The sequence below is a fragment of the Pseudorca crassidens genome, chromosome 1 (assembly GCF_039906515.1).
Source record: "Pseudorca crassidens isolate mPseCra1 chromosome 1, mPseCra1.hap1, whole genome shotgun sequence".
Classification (NCBI taxonomy): Eukaryota; Metazoa; Chordata; class Mammalia; order Artiodactyla; family Delphinidae; genus Pseudorca; species Pseudorca crassidens.
In genome coordinates, this window is record NC_090296.1 from 182,990,839 (window position 1) to 183,009,007 (window position 18,169).

An 18,169-nucleotide genomic window follows, 5' to 3' on the forward strand; every position below is an offset into this window, starting at 1 on the left:
TCTTGGTCTCTTTAACGCCTGTTGAAAACGTTGTGTCCTTGGGTGTGAGTTAAGAACAAGGACAGCTGTCCCTGTCCTGTGCATGCCTGTCTGTACCTCCTGCAGAGGCCCCACTGAACCAGGACAGTGAGGACAGGGCAGTGAGGATGGTATCTCAACTGATTTTCATTGTATTAGGGTAACTGTTGATTTCTATCCGTGAACTTGCAGCATTGCCCAGCATACCTTTTAAAATCCTGGAGATGAGAAGCAGGTTTAAATGAAGTCTGTACTAAGTGGCTTGCATATTGTGCTAGTTTTAATATTCTTTCAACATTGAAATATTGCCGTTAAAGGAGGCTTATATTCTGCATAAGCCTGAGTGCTGAGAGCTCACTGTGAGATGCGGTATTATTTTTAGGTATAGCAGAGGTGACGGTAGACACCTAGAGGAATAGATTCTTAGGAAGTAGAAAGAGGGGGCGTATCAAAATTGAAAATAATTTTCTCTCAAGGCTTCAGTTGATATACAGGAGGCTACAAGATAAAACTAAAGATCTCCAGAGTTTAGGAAAAAGACAGCAAACTTTTCCTTTTGAGAAACAAATCTGTGCGTAATGACGTTCTCCTGGTAGCACTGAGTAGACAGAATCTGGTTTAAGACGCATTCATATACTATGTCTTATCTCAGTTACTAGGTAGAATACTTTTTATCTCTAAAGCGTGTGTGTGTGTGTGTGTGTGTGTGTGTGTGTGTGTGTGTGTGTGTAAAGTGTCTAAGTTATCTAGCGAGGGATTTTATTTCTCTAGGAATCCACTTTATCCTTTCAAACACAACATTAGGATTAGACTAGTAGTTCTCAAATGTTCCTAATTATCAGAACCACCTGGAGCATTTAAAAAAAAATACAGATTCTCAATCTTTACATGTGCTATATCAGAAGCCCCAGAGGAGAGTCCTAAGAACCTGCATTTTTAATAAAAACCCTTGGTGATTCTGATGGTAAGACAAGTTTAGGAAATATTAAATGATATCTAAATTAGGTGTCACAGTTATTTCATGTCTGAATTTATTTTTAAAATACCTGGAGATGTACTGTAAGTGTGACTATTCATTCAAGCTTATCTCTTAAATGGCATCAAGAGGCCTATTTTCTCTCTTAAACTGTATTTAAAAACACCAACTTAAATGTAGTTAATAGAAGATAGCTGAATTATAATAAATTATGACGTTTTACACTTCTAGCACAAACTTTGCTTACTGGTGAAGGTTTTATCAGTTTTTAATTCTGCCAAAGGACACTCTCCCTTTCTATCTGATAGACAACTGACTGTGTTAGCTTTGCTGATACTGTCTCTTCACAATATTCCACACTGCCTTCCCTCTACTGTCTATTCACCAAACATGCTTCTGATCTTGATTTTGTTCAAGATTTCCTCTCCTGATGACCTTAATTTGATGACCTTAATTTGATGACCAGCTGGCATAGATAGACACATTTCTAGTTATGTTTTTATATTACATTAATAAATTGGCATTTTTAGTTTATTTTCAGTTTCTGGAGAAACTGCCTGGGTCACTGAAGACCAGACCCAAGGTGACTGTGTCAGGAAGCAGACACTGAGAGAAGGCTGGCTTGAGACACTAGTGCATGTTTTCTTCTGCTGCAGAATGGCTCAGTATGAAGGAGAAAACCCCGGTAGGAAATCGATCTGGGATTTCTGACCCAGTGCCCTAGTCAGTTCTGGTTTGAGGTACTGCTGGAGACTAACTCATCCTCTTAAAAAGAAACCCGGGGACAGAGACTGGACACCAGAAGGCAAGAACGAAAAAGAAAACTTAGGCTTAGCTCCTGTCAGATGTAGACGAGGTGACTGAGTGTGGATATTTTCCTCAGGCAGAACTGGGATGAAAGCTGTCCTGCTGAGCCATCAGAGGGTGCAAAGAGAGAGCTTTGAGAATACGTTCCCTGTTTTCAAGGGGAAGTGATACACTAATTTGTCAGAAATTGGTATTTGATTTTTATCCTTGTTTGTACAAAAAATGCAATGCTTTATGAGTTTAGAAAAAAGTTAGTGAGCAAAATCATCAGAAGTGAGGGATGTTCTCTATCACTTAGTTTAATGTGAAGATGTGGCTTTGTATCAGTGATGTGTGTGTTTGTTTTTGTTTTGCTTTTGGCCAACATTGGGAATCCTATTATACAAATGTGTGTAGTGAGAAGGGCTGCTACCCCGTTTGGTGAAAATTTTTATGAACAATATATGGCAAAATTTTGAGTACTCACACACACACACGCACAAGAAAATTGAATTTGCCCGGCCAGACTAGATAACACACCCAATCTCACAGACTCAAGATCCAGAAAGTTCTTCCTACACATAGATCGACGTATAAAGATTTTTTACATAGAAAAGCTGAAGAGCTTTCACACTGAAAGCATAGTTTTTGTGCTAGCTGCCACATCTTCTCAAACTGAGAAAAAAATTTTAAACTTAAGAAATTAATGACCCTTAGCATGATAGAAAATTTAATAGCTTCATTAAAATATTCTCTTAATATTTTTATGGTAAGAAATAATACAACTTAATAAAGATATTTCTTAAATATTCAAGCATAACTCGGGTTGCAAGGACTTCCCAGGGTGTAAGACACTATGTAGATTTTGCTTTAGATTTCTATAATTAAAATAATCCACTTTCCAAGCAGTTAGGGAGTGATATTTAGTTACTATGTTAAAGAGTTTGCAACACTTATGGATATTCCTGTATGCTGTTCTTGTAATTCTGCAGTTCAGTAATAAGGTCTGTTATATACTTTAGCCTTATCCTAAGCACAAATATCTGTAAAATTATGGATTTTTATGAGCTAGATATTTCCCCCCTAAACTACATTATAATGCTCATTGTGTTAAAGTTAACAATCAAAATACACTCAAACACCATTTTACTATCCCCCATGGGGATACTTACATTTCCCCCTGTAAGTAATAAGAAAGATAACTATAAAATCAGATTTTTATTTCAAGAAGTCAAATTTGAAGAACAATTAGAAAATGCACATGTATCTGACAATAGCAAATACTTAAAAGATAAATCTCAAATGACATAACTTTTTAAAGAAAAAATGTTATTAAAAGCACTGGTTTCAAAAGCAGTTATTTTAACTAATGTGATACTTTTAAAAATCTAAAATGAAAAAAGTGTTTGCTTTGGAAGAATATTTATATGGGACGTTCTCATCTATGCTAAGACTTTGAAATACAAATGACATAATGAGTATTAATGTGCCACAAAAACTTAGTGTCACAAATATAGAAGATATTTTATTATTAATATTATTACAGTGCTAAACACTTAGTAGATGTTACATATTTGTAATCAGGATTCATTATTATCTAAATACAAAGAACTACCTGAATTGGTCTTGTATTATTTGCATAGCTTCCCCCATTGTTTAACTCCTATCATTACTATCAGATTAGTAAAAAAGTTTAAAGCCTAATAAAAGTAGAAGGAAAAATGAAAAGTGAAAATTTGATTAAAGCATTTGAGATTTTTAAACCAGTCAAGAATGAGACTTTTTAAAATATTTTGGACATTATTTTACCAGCTGAGCGTATCTGTAGACTATGGGTGAATTATTTAAACTTTCTGGGTCTCATTTATTCAAATAGAAAATAAAGGTTTTGGATTCTAAATGCTCTTTAAGGACCCATTCTGCACGTAAATTTAAATAATTTAAAAGATCTTTTAAAATGTTGCATAAGTGTGCATATAATTGATATAGCTATCAAATGTGTATAGATAGCTTAGAAGAAATCCTCCAATAAATAAACTTTGTATTATTCCAGATAGAAAGTTATGCTTGAGAATAGCTGGAAGTTGAAGGGAAGAAGGGTCTGGAAATGTAGAAGTAAATTTAGGAAAAAGAGGAAAGAAGTTAGCAAAACCATATAAATACAAGTAGACACTGTGTTGGAATCCAGGAAGAGGGCTGTGTAAAGAAGAGAAAGACACAGGGAATTGTAAAAGAAAAAAGAATCAGGATTTGTCAACAGTTTAGGTGTATCATATGAAATACTGGGACAAATCAGTATATGTTGCACCTTTTTGTCTCTTTAATAATCATTTGCCATTTGAAATGTGGGCAGTGAAGTATGACATCAAGAGTAACATCTATAGTTTTAGTTGAAATGAGAAGTTTTGTTTTTCCCTAACACAGTCAAGTGCTCACCACGCACTCAGGGTGCTGGGTGACGTGTGTACAGCTTTGTGTGTCCCTCAGTGAGCTTCATGTTGCTTGTCCTTAAAATCTCCAAGAAGAGACAGACATTGAAATGCACACATACCGATATAATTAAAAATTGTGAGAAGTTTTTAAAGGAAAATACCTTCAGCTTGAGTGATTAAGGAAGGTTTTTCTGAGGAAGTAATATCTAAACTGAGACTTGAAATGGGATTTTTAATTCACACTCATCATTGGGTGGCTATTATGAGATGCAGAACTAGAACAAAGGACAGATGTGTATTATCATTTGGGTTTAAATGTGTGATCTGATTTTCTCACTTTGGGTCGAGATCAGTTTTAAGAAGCACCTGCATAGAGGTGGAGGTAAATTTGGAGCTTCCTTTCATGAGGAGAATGAGGGGCACGTGATTATTTTTATAAAAAGGCTTACTGTATATTAAAATAATACATTGCAGTTCCACTCCTTTTCCTCTAAATATTATTTTTAATGATGTGGAGGGTAGAAAAAATGAGTGTTAATTGAAGAAAGAGAACCTTTAGGAATTTTAGTGTTTCTTAAATGAGAATTTAATTTTGGCACATGTGAACCAACCACTCGGAAAGTATTACATGCTATTCTATTAAAATCCTATTGGAAGAGCTTCAAGATGGCGAAAGAGTAAGACGTGGAGATCACCTTCCTCCCCACAAATACATCAGAAATACATCTACGTGTGGAACAACTCCTACAGAACACCTACTGAACACTGGCAAAAGACCTCAGACATCCCAAAAGGCAAGAAACTCCCCATGTACCCAGGTAGGGCAAAAGAAAAAAGAAAAAACAGAGACAAAACAATAGGGATGGGACCCACACCAGTGGGAGGGAGCTGTGAAGGAGGAAAGGTTTCCACACACTAGAAGCCCCTTCGCGGGTGGAGACTGTGGGTGGCGGAGGGGGAAGCTTCGGAGCCGCGGAGGAGAGCGCAGCTGCAGGGCTGCGGAGGGCAAAGTGGAGAGATTCCCGCACAGAGGGTTGGTGCCGACCGGCACTCACCAGCCCGAGAGGCTTGTCTGCTCCCCCGCCGGGGCGGGCGGGGCTGCGAGCTGAGGCTCAGGCTTCAGAGGTCAGATCCCAGGGAGAGGACTGGGGTTGGCGGCGTGAACACAGCCTGAAAGGGGCTAGTGCGCCACAGCTAGCCGGGAGGGAGTACGGGAAAAGGTCTGGAGCTGCCGAAGAGGCAAGAGACTTTTTCTTCCCTCTTTGTTTCCTGGTGCGCGAGGAGAGGGGATTCAGAGTGCTGCTTAAAGGAGCTCCAGAGACGGGCATGAGCCGCGGCTATCAGCACGGACCCCAGAGACGGGCATGAGACGCTAAGGCCTCTGCTGCAGCCAACAAGAAGCCCGTGTGCGAGCATAGGTCACTATCCACGCCGCCCCTCCCGGGAGCCTGTACAGCCTGCCACTGCGAGGGCCCCTCCCTCCCCCCGGGCCTGAGTGAGCCAGAGCCCCGGAATCAGCTGCTCCTTTAATCCCGTCCTGTCTGAGTGGGAACAGACGCCCTCAGGCGACCTACACGCAGAGGCAGGTCCAAATCCAAACCTGAACCCCAGGAGCTGTGCGAACAAAGAAGAGAAAGGGAAATCTCTCCCAGCAGCCTCAGGAGCAGCGGATTAAAGCTCCACAATGAACTTGACGGACCCTGCATCTGTGGAATACCTGAATAGACAATGAATCATTGCAAATTGAGGAGGTGGAATTTGGGAGCAACGATATATATATATTTTTTCCCTTTTTCTCTTTTGGTGAGTGTGTGTGTGTGTGTGTGTGTGTGTGTGCTTCTGTGTGTGATTTTGTCTGTATAGCTTTGCTTTTACCATTTGTCCTAGGGTTCTGTCCATTTTTTTTTTAATTACTTAAAAAATTTTTTTTCTTAATTATCTTTTTTTTTTTTTTTTTTGGTACGCGGGCCTCTCACTGTTGTGGCCTCTCCTGTTGCGGAGCGCAGGCTCAGTGGCCATGGCTCACGGGCCTACCTGCTCAGCGGCATGTGGGATCTTCCTGGACCGGGGCATGAACCTGTGTCCCCTGCATCGGCAGGTGGACTCTCAACCACTGCGCCACCAGGGAAGTCCAATAATTATCTTTTATTTTTAATAACTTGATTTGATTTGATTTTATCTTCTTTTTTTCTTTCTTTTTGTTATCCCTTTTATTCTGAGCTGTGTGGAGGACAGGCTCTTGGTGCTCCAGCGAGGCATCAGGGCTGTGCCACTGAGGTGGGAGAGCCAAGTTCAGGACACTGGTCCACAAGAGACCTCCCAGCTCCACGTAATATCAAATGGCAAAAATCTCCCAGAGATCTCCATCTCAATGCCAAGACCCAGCTCCACTCAGCGACCAGCAAGATACAGTGCTGGACACCCTATGCCAAGCAACTCGGAAGACAGGAACACAACCCCATCCATTAGCACAGAGGCTGCCAAAAATCATAATAAGGCCACAGACACCCCAAAACACACCACCAGACATGGACCTGCCCACCAGAAAGACAAGATCCAGCCTCATCCACCAGAACACATGCACTAGTCCCCTCTACCAGGAAGCCTACACAACCCACTGAACCAACCTTAGCCACTGGGGACAGACACCAAAAATAATGGGAGCTATGAAAGTACAGCCTGTGAAAAGGGCACCCCTAACACAGTAAGGTAAGCAAAATGAGAAGACAGAGCAGCACACAGCAGATGAAGGAGCAAGGCAAAAACCCACCAGACCTAACAAATGAGGAGGAAATAGGCAGTCTACCTGAAAAAGAATTCTGAATAATGATAGTAAAGATGATCCAAAATCTTGGAAATAGAATGGAGAGAATACAAGAAACGTTTAACAAGGACCTAGAAGAACTAAAGAGCAAACAAACAGTGATGAACAACACAATAAATGAAATTAAAAGCTCTCTAGAAGGAATCAATTCAGAATAACTGAGGCAGAAGAACGGATAAGTGACCTGGAAGATAAAATAGTGGAAATAACTACTGCAGAGCAGAATAAAGAAAAAAGAATGAAAAGAATTGAGGACAGTTTCAGAGATCTCTGGGACAACATTAAATGCACCAACATTCAATTATAGGGGTCCCAGAAGAAGAAGAGAAAAAGAAAGGGATTGAGAAAATATTTGAAGAGATTATAGTTGAAAACTTCCCTAATATGGGAAAGGAAATAGTTAAGTCCAGGAAGCACAGAGAGTCCCATACAGGATAAATCAAAGGAGACACATGCCAAGATACATATTAATCAAACTATAAAAAATTAAAAACAAAGTACAAATATTAAAAGCAGCAAGGGAAAAAAAACAACACATATGGGAATCCCCATAAGGTTAACAACTGATCTTTCAGCAGAAAATCTCCTAGCCAGAAGGGAGTGGCAGGGCGTATTTAAAATGATGAAGGAGAAAAACCTACAACCAAGATTACTCTATCCAGCAAGGATCTCATTCAGATTTGATGGAGAAATTAAGACCTTTACAGACAAGCAAAAGCTAAGAGAATTCAGCACCACCAAACCAGCTTTATAACAAATGCTAAGGGAACATCTCTAGGCAGGAAACACAAGAGAAAGAAAAGACCTACAATAATAAACCCAAAACAAGTAAGAAAATGGTAATAGCAATGTACATATTGATAATTACCTTAAATGTAAATGGATTAAATGCTCCAAGCAAAAGACATAGACTGGCTGAATGGATACGAAACCAAACCCGTATATATGCTGTCTACAAGAGACCCACTTCAGACCTAGGGAAACATACAGACTGAAGGTGAGGGGATGTAAAAAGATATTCCATGCAAATGGAAATCAAAAGAAAGTTGGAGTAGTAATTCTCATATCAGACAAAATAGACTGTAAAACAAAGATTATTACAAGAGACAAAGAAGGACACTACATAATGATCAAGGGATCAATCCAAGAAGGAGAGATAACCATTGTAAATATTTATGCACCCAACATAGGAGCACCTCAATACATAAGGCAAATACTAACAGCCATAAAAGGGGAAATTGACAGTAATACAATCGTAGTATGGGACTTTAACACCCAGCTTTCACCAATGGACAGATAATCCAAAATGAAAATAAATAAGGAAACACAAGCTTTAAATGATACGTTAAACAAGATGGACTTAATTGATATTTATAGGACATTCCATCCAAAAACAACAGAATACACATTCTTCTCAAGTGCTCATGGAACATTCTCGAGGATAAATCATATCTCAGGTCACAAATCAAGCATTGGTAAATTTAAGAAAATTGAAATCATATCAAGTATATTTTCTGACCACAATGCTATGAGACTAGATAACAATTACAGGAAAAAATCTGTAAGAAATACGAACACATGGAGGCTAAACAACACACTACTTAATAACCAAGAGATCATTGAAGAAATCAACGAGGAAATCAAAAAATACTTAGAAACAAATGACAATGAAAGCACAATGATCCAAAACCTATGGGATGCTCTAAAAGCAGTTCTAAGAGGGACGTTTATAGCATTACAATCCTACCTTAAAAAAACGAGAAACATCTCAAATAAACAACCGAACCTTGCACCTAAAGCAATTAGAGAAAGAACAAAAACACCCCAAAAGTTAGCAGAAGGAAAGAAATCATAAAGATCAGATCAGAAATAAATGAAAAAGAAATGAAGGAAACAATAGCAAAGATCAATAAAACTAAAAGGTAGTTCTTTGAGAAGATAAAATTGATAAACCATTAGCCAGACTTATCAAAAAAAAAATGGAGAAGACTCAGATGAATACAATGAGAAATGAAAAAGGAGAACAAACAACTGACACTGCAGAAATACAAAGGATCATGAGAGATTACTACAAGCAACTATATGGCAATAAAATGGACAACCTGAAAGAAATGGACAAATTCTTAGAAAGGCACAACCTTCCGAGACTGAAGCAGGAAGAAATAGAAAATATGAACAGACCAGTGACAAGCACTGAAATTGAAACTGTGATTAAAAATCTTCCAACAAACAAAAGCCCAGGACCAGATGGCTTCACAGACGAATTCTATCAAACATTTAGAGAAGAGCTAACACCTATCCTTCTCAAACTCTTCCAAAATGTAGCAGAGGGAGGAATACTCCTAAACTCATTTTACGAGGCCACCATCATTCTGATACCAAAACCAGACAAAGATGTCACAAAGAAAGAAAACTACAGGCCAATATCACTGATGAACATAGATGCAAAAATCCTCAACAAAATACTAGCAAACAGAATCTAACAGCACATTAAAAGGATCATACACTATGATCAAGTGGGGCTTATCTCAGGAATGCAAGGGTTCTTCAATATACGCAAATCAATCAACATAATACACCATATTAACAAATTGAAGGAGAAAAACCGTATGATCATCTCAATAGATGCAGAGAAAGCTTTCAACAAAATTCAACACCCATTTATGGTAAAATCCCTCCAGAAAGCAGGCATAGATGGAACTTTCCTCAATATAATAAAGGCCATATATGACAAACCCACAGCCAACATTGTCCTCAGTGTTTCACAGCTGAAACCATTTCCACTCAGATCAGGAGCAAGGCAAGGTTGCCTACTCACACCACTATTATTCAACATGTTTTGGAAGTTATAACCACAGCAATTTGAGAAGAAAAAGAAATAAAAGGAATCCAAATTAGAAAAGAAGTAAAGCTGTCACTGTTTGCAGATGACATGATACTATATATAGATAATTCGAAAGATGCTACCAGAAAGCTACTAGAGCTAATCAATGAATTTGGTAAAATAGCAGGATATAAAATTAATACACAGAAATCTCTTGCATTCCTATACACTAATGATGAAAAATCTGAAAGTGAAATGAAGAAAACACTCCCATTTACCATTGGAACAAAAAGAATAAAATATCTAGGAATAAACCTACCTAAGGAGACAAAAGACCTGTATGCAGAAAATTATAAGACACTGATGATCGAAATTAAAGATGATACAAATAGATGGAGAGATATACCATGTTCTTGGATTGGAAGAATTAACATTGTGAAAATGACTCTACTACCCAAAGCAATCTGCAGATTCAATGCAATCCCTATCAAACTACCACTGGCATTTTTCATGGAACTAGAACAAAAAATTTCACAATTTGTATGGAAACACAAAAGACCTCGAATAGCCAAAGCAATCTTGAGAAAGAAAAATGGAGCTATAGGAATCAGGCTCCCTGTCTTCAGACTATATTGCAAAGCTACAGTAATCAAGACAGTATGGCACTGGCACAAAAATAGAAATATAGATCGATGGAACAGGATAGAAAGCCCAGAGATAACCCCATTCACATATGGTCACCTTATCTTTGATAAAGGAGGCACGAATATACACTGGAGAAGGGACAGCCTCTTCAATAAGTGATGTGGGGAAAACTGGATAACTACATATAGAAGAATGAAATTAGGACACTCCCTAACACCATATACAAAAATAAACTCAAAATGGATTGAAGACCTAAATGTAAAGCCAGGCACTATCAAACTCTTAGAGGAAAACATAGGCAGAACACTCTATGATATAAATCACAGCAAGATTCTTTTTGACCCACATTCTAGTGAAATGGAAATAAGAACAAAAATAAACAAATGGGACCTAATGAAATTTAAAAGCTTTTGCACAGCAAAAGAAACCATAAACAAGACAAAAAGACAACCTCAGAATGGGAGGAAATATTTGCAAATGAAGCAACTGACAAAGGATTGATCTCCAAAACGTACAAGCAACATATGCAGCTCAATATCAAAAAAACAAACAACCCAATCCAAAAATGGGCAGAAGACCTAAATAGACGTTTCTCCAAAGAAGATATATAGATTGCCGACAAACACGTGAAAGAATGCTGAACATCATTAATCATTAGAGAAATGAAAATCAAAACTACAATGAGATATCATCTCACACCAGTCAGAATGGCCATCATCAAAAAATTTACAAACAATAAATGCTGGAGAGGGTGTGGAGAAAAGGGAACCCTCTTGCACTGTTGGTGGGAATTTAAATTGATACAGCCACTATGGAAAGCAGTATGGAGGTTCCTTAAAAAACTAAAAATAGAACTACCATACAACCCTGCAATCTCACTACTGGGCATATACCCTGAGAAAACCATAATTCAAAAAGAGTCATGTCCAAAAATGTTCATTGCAGCTCTATTTACAATAGCCAGGACGTGGAAGCAACCTAAGTGTCCATCAACAGATGAATGTATAAAGATGTGGCACATATATACAATGAAGTATTACTCATCCATGAAAAGAACGAAACTGTTATTTGTAGTGAGGTGGATGGACCTACAGGCTGTCATACAAAGTGAAGTAAGTCAGAAAGAGAAGAACTACTACCATATGCTAATACATGTATATGGAATCTAAAAAAAAGAAAGAAAAGAAAATGGTCAGAAGAACCTAGGGGCAAGATGGGAATAAGGATGCAGACCTACTAGAGAATGGAGTTGAGGATACGGGGAGGGGGAAGGGTAAGTTGGGACCAAGTGAGAGAGTGGCATGGACATATATACACTACCAAACGTAAAATAGATAGCTAGTGGGAAGCAGCCGCATAGCACAGGAAGATCAGCTCAGTGCTTTGTGACCACCTAGAGAGGTGAGATAGGGAGGGTGGGAGGGAGGGAGATGCAAGAGGGAAGAAATATGGGGACATATGTATATGTATAACTGATTCACTTTGTTATAAAGCAGAAAGTAACACACCATTGTAAAGCAATTATACTCTAATAAAGAAGTTAAAAAAATCCTATTATACCATATTGCATCATTTTAAAATAATAAAAACACAGTTTTCCAAACTTTTAAGTCAGTAATTTTAAACGTGCATCCCTTTTCTCTCTCTAATATTGATCAGGCTTTTTTCAATTAAATGTATCTTTGTAACCTCCAATCAAATAGGTTCCGTATAAATTCTTAGAACTAGGGAAATTGAGAACTATTTATTTGTCTTCATCACATAATAGATGAGATGTGAAATGGGTCATGTGCTATATGAGTCCTTGGAAGATGCTTTAAAATAACGTGAGTTTGTAGAGTTTCACGTAGCAAATTAATTTCAAATTGATCAACATTTATCCCTTTTTTTTTTTTTTTTTAACATTTATCCCTTTTAAAATCCACTTAGGCAAGTTCCACAAAGGCACTGTGAAGAATTAGAGGGGGAAAAAACTCACCCAAATTTTGGCCCTTCCTGTACATCTAAAATGGCTTAGAGAAAAAAGTAGCAGACGTAATCTTTGTGACTTGCCAACCCTGTAAAACCGTGGAAAGCAAATCAATCTAATATGACCTGAATAACTCAGAGATAATTTTTTTAGGTTTCTTTCATTCAAGATGAATAACAAAATTCTGTCTAAATAAACCTGAATGAAATTTTCAGTGACCTTATTTCTTCAACCACATCCTTCCCTCCTTGATTTTTTTTCCCTTTTTTTAAATCTCTACTCTCGGACTTCCCTGGTGGTGCAGTGGTTAAGAATCTGCCTGCCAGTGTAGGGGACAATGGTTCGATCCCTGGTCTGGGTAGATCCCACATGCCGTGGAGCAACTAAGCTCATGTGCCACAACTACTGAGCCTGTGCTCTTAATCCTGCTCTCTAGAGCCTGCGTGCTGCAACTACTGAGTCCGCACACCTCGAGCCCATGCTCTGCAACAAGAGAAGCCACCGCATTGAGAAGCCTGTGCACCGCAACAAAGAGTAGCCCCCAATTGCCTAAATTAGAGAAAAGCCTACATGCAGCAATGAAGACCCAACGCAGCCAAAAATAAATAAATAAATTTATTTAAAAAAAAAACAATCTCTACTCTTAATATAGCAGAAGCTCTGATGGGAAAAGATCTTGTCGGTGGAAAAGGACCTGGGCTAACAGCAGCTGAGTGACCATCTCTGAGAGACTCTAACAAGTTACACTCATTCAGTTCAGAATAGTATAAAATGAGGTATAAGAGGAAAGGAGGCTGAATTTAGATAAACGTTTCAATTTACACATACATGAAGGGATCATCATACTCCTGCAAATTAAATATATCAGCAGTGTAGCACTGTCCAGCTTCCCCATTGGGAGACAGTTCTCCATGCATTTCTTGTGTCCTGCATTATTCAGCTTCTGAGCAAAGGATGTATTGTATGGAGTCTACCCTGAGACATTTGCTTACATTCTGGAGTAATTTACCTACCTACTGCCCCTCCCCTTCCTTCCCTCTTGCTTCACGTCCTCCTTTTCCTCCTCCCTCTCCCTCAGATGTGCCAGCAGCCTATAACAGCTAGAAATTCCTAATGTTGAGGTTCTTCTTCTATGGTGCAACCCATTACTCATGCAGGGAAACATCTGGCACTTATGTTTCCCTGTGGGAAGTGGGGAACCAGTGGAAGATATTTCTCTGGCTGATGAGTTTTGCTATCTCTGTAAATCAAGGATCTTGTGTCTTCTGTCAGTAAACGTATATGAAACAGTGGCAGCCTGGTGTTAGCTTGCGAGTAGGGTAAAGTCTCAGACCCTTCGTGGTTTCTGACCTAACTAGTATGCAAAAGGAATTGCAAACCCAAGTGCCCCTGGAAGCAAGGGATGTGAATTAAGAGAAGTAGTTCAGGTGTAAAATAATTAATGGCAACTGACACTCCGCCTTAGAGTTAGGTGTGATAGGGAGTAATGGGGATTGTGGCAACTACAGGCAGTATCTTCTTGTGAAATATCCTACTTTAAAAGTACTTGGCAAACTATTCTACTTGAAAGCACTGTTTGGGTTAAACTAAACTCATGGGAATTGGGTCATCACCATTTAGTCTCTTCTGTCGTTGATGGTGAGAAACTCCAGACTTTTTTCTTGCTTGGTAACCAAGGAAACAGTTGGCACAATACCCAAGTAGACACTCAAAGAAAAAAAATTCTTAGCAATCCATATATTGTAAAGCCTGGTATTAGCAAAAAAGAAATACAGTATTTTTTTTTTCAGATATATACCCAGGAATGGAATTGCTGGGTCATATGGTAGTTCTATTTTTAGTTTTTTGAGAAATCTCCATACTGTTTCCCACAGTGACTGCACCAATTTACTTTCCCACAAACAGTGTAGGACGGTTCCCTTTTCATTGCGTCCTCACCAGCATTTATTTGTGTTCTTTTTGATGGTAGCCATTCTGACAGGTATGAGGTGATATCTCATTGTGGTTTCGATTTGCATTTTCCTCATGCTTAGTGATGTTGAGCATCTTTTCATGTGCCTGTTGGCCATCTGCATCTCCTTTTTGAAAAATTCAGTTCTTCTGCCCATTTTTTAATTGGGTTATTTGTTTTACTGTTGTTGAGTTGTATGAGCTGTTTATATACATTGGATATTAACCCGTGATAGGTCACATCATTTGCAAATATTTTCTCCCATTCAGTAGGTTGTCTTTTCATTTTGTCCATGGTTTCCTTTGCTTTCAAAAGCTTTTAAGTTTAATTAGGTTCCATTTGTTTATTTTTTATTGTCTTTGTTTTAGGAGACAGATCCAAAAAAAATATTGCTACGATTTTTTGTCGAAGAGTGTTCTGCCTATATTTTCCTCTAGGAGTTTTATGGTTTCTGGTCTTAGATTTAGGTGCTTAATCCATTTTGAGTTTATATAGGGAGTTAGAGAATGTTGTGATTTCATTCTTTTATATGTAGCTCTCCAGTTTTCCAGTACCACTTATTGAAGAAACTGTCTTTACCTCTTTTGTCATAGATTAATTGACCATAAGTGCATGGGTTTATCTCTGCCAAACCATTTTCCAAAGTGGCTGTACCATTTTGGATTCCCATCAGTAATGCATTGGAGTTCCAGTTGCTCCACATAGGATACATGCTTTTTATACATTCTAAAAACAATTCCTTTCTTTCAAGTCTTTCTGAAGATGTGTTATATTAAAAATTGGTATATTATGCTGGAATTTCATATTTTTTTCCAAACACAGGTTGGTAAAACTAGTTGGCAGGCTGAGTCAATTCCATTTTTCTTTCTAATGAGTTAATAGAGACTATTTTATTTATAAGTGTGTATATATATGTGTGTGTTAATTATATATATGTTAGGAAATCGAAGATATTTTGGTAAAAATTATTAAATTCTGTCTTACATATGTATGATAATAGTTTTCATATCATTTAAATATTTTGATGAATAATTCAAAGTTTCCTAAATATAGAAAAAAAAAATCTGTTAAGTCTTTAGAGCCTTATTTATATTATAGTCTTTGGTTATATTAGAACTAATATTTCCAAGGTAGTTGACAAGGCCACTCCATCTTTATTTGGAGCATGCACCAGCCCATGAGAACAACTTAGAATAGCTGGATTACTTTAGAAAACTTCCACGGCAGTAGTAGTTCTAATGTAAGTAGAATTGGCCTCTGCAGATAATGCAGGTCATTCAGACCAAACTGGAATTTTCCGTTGCCCTTTAAGTCATTCAGTAAGGTGCTAATGAAACTTAAGAGTAAAATTTGGCATCCCTAATGTCTAGAGTGGCAATACTGCCTCACATACAATAACATTAGTGTTTTAATACCCTTCCATTTATTGGAAAAACACCAAAAATGAAAGTGGATTTTCCAGAATAGACACACTTGGGTTTGCTCTTTTTTTGTGACTAGTTTCTTAGGGTAATTTGCAAAACTTTTTGCAAGGCTAAATTAAATACAGGACAGAAGTAAAATTGAACTTCAGCATTCATAACTTTTTCTCAAGATGTGATTTGTTATCAGGTAGGCTTTTTTTTTAATGGCTGGCTTAATTAAATATTCAAAAGAGGCTGAGATTGCAGTTATATATGCAAATTGACTTTTTTTAGTATCTCAGCTTGAAATTATTGTTCACTCTTTCTCAAGAATGCTACCATTTAGAGACTAGAAAATTGAAGATACTTTGGTAAAAAATTGTAATTAAATTGTGTCTTAGAGCAAGACCCAACTGTCACTGCCTGGATTATTTCTGTGTCTTCACTTTGGCAATGAATGCTAGTAGAAACAATATCAAAATGCTTATCATGTAATATGAAGTAAACTCCAATACAAATACTCCTTGTGCAGACAACATCCACTCAGAAATGCTGCTCACCTGGTGTAGACCATAAATGAGAAAATTTGTAACTTTCACAAATGGCCAATTCTTTAACTTGTGACCATATAAAGACAACAAAAGGAATGCTTTGGAACAGTTAAGTCCACCTACACACTCAAATGGAGCTATGTATGTGTATATATCCCTAAAGTTAGCTTACAGATATTTATATGTACAGGTATGCTTTTCATAGACTTGAGATTCTTTTATATCAATTTTCTATCCCTTCTCATGAATAAACTAAGATAATCATGAGCAGTGTAGTCACGTTGGTAGTGTTTATTTTTATTTATCCTAGTTTTTCCTTTTTCTTGCATCTTCTGAGCTTTTTATTACCATGTCCTGTATTGTATTGGGATAGACAAATATTGATCCAAAGAATGTATTTGTAATTAATTAGTGTGTTAGTTATTAATCAGTCCTTGCTTACACCTTTTCCCTATTGTTCACCCAACTGCAGTCTTTTTTCCCTATAAAACAGAAGATATTTTATTACAGTATGTTCTGCCAAATTCTGACTGCTGGCTTTTTGTTTATTAGAATAATTGTATGATTTTGTACTGAGTATTCTTTTTGTGTTTTTGTTTTCTCTGCTTATTTCTTTTAATCATGCTGGTGGTGAAAAGAAGGGTGCATTTTATATTTGCGGTGACCCATTTTAAAGCAATAGGAGACTGCCTGTTCCCCAGGCAGTATTAGGTGAACTATATTTGCCCATTAATTAAATGAATAAACCTTTTCCAAATTGAGTCATTTCCTCAGTGACAAATAAAGGAGAAAATTCTGGTAGTTCTCAAGAAAACCTAGAAAGTTGGTGGAAGATGTCAAGAGGCTTAAGGTCAGTAATTTGACCTTTTAATTATCTTCTTTAATTAGGAATAAATAACGTATGAAACAACTTTTAATGGAGGATAGAATTTGAAAAATGAAATAAAATTTCAACTTCCACATATAGCATTTGTGAGGAAAAATGAAACAGAAACATATATTCATGTAATAGTGGAAAAAAGGAATGTGTTTTTTAAGTTTGAGTTTGCTTAATGTTCTTCATTATTAAATTATAGCAGGATTCCTAGTAAGTATGCAGCATATTTGCATGAGTATTAAAATAATTCATCATGATTAATTCTATTATAGTAAATCTCAGCCCTAATCACAATCTGCCGTATACTATAGTGGTTTGTCAGTATTTCACATTTTACTGGAGTTTCAGTGGAACTGCAGCTCCTGTAAGCACCGATGTCATCTGAGTTCACTGTGATTAATGAGGTTCTCAAGGAGATCTAATAACGATTAGCCAGTTCCATAAAATGTTACAGAATAAGGTCGACGGGAGAAAAATTTTAAAGCTCTTCAAAATGTGCATTGTAGGGAGTACCTCTGGCAACAAATTTGGTTTCTTGAAGGATGAAGAGGTTTAACCTTGGAAACAGCTGAACTACTGGGGCAACGGTGGGAAAAGATTCCGTAGTTTGCCTTCAGATACTTAAAGGCTCAGAAAAAAGCAGGACCAGTCTGGAATTAATGGTTGAAAGTTAAAAGGAAGTAGATATCAATCTGATATGCTGAAATTTCAAAAAATCAATACTCACCAGAAACAGAATGGGCTTCATGGATTTAATGGGCCCAGTATGGTGTGGAGCTTCCTATTACTGGAAGTATTCAGGTAGAGACAAGATACCTACTTATGGAGACTTTTGCAAACTATGTTTTTAATGGTTCAGAAGAGAGTTTTCTTTAGGTAAATTCTGAATTCCTTTTCAACCATGAGTTTCCAG

General features: G+C 37.4%; 1 protein-coding gene across 1 annotated transcript in view; it reads left to right on the forward strand.

Annotated features, from left to right (window-relative positions):
* MALRD1 (MAM and LDL receptor class A domain containing 1) overlaps nucleotides 1-18,169 on the forward strand; it is a 596,783-nt gene that overhangs the window by 180,678 nt on the left and 397,936 nt on the right. The window lies entirely within an intron of this gene.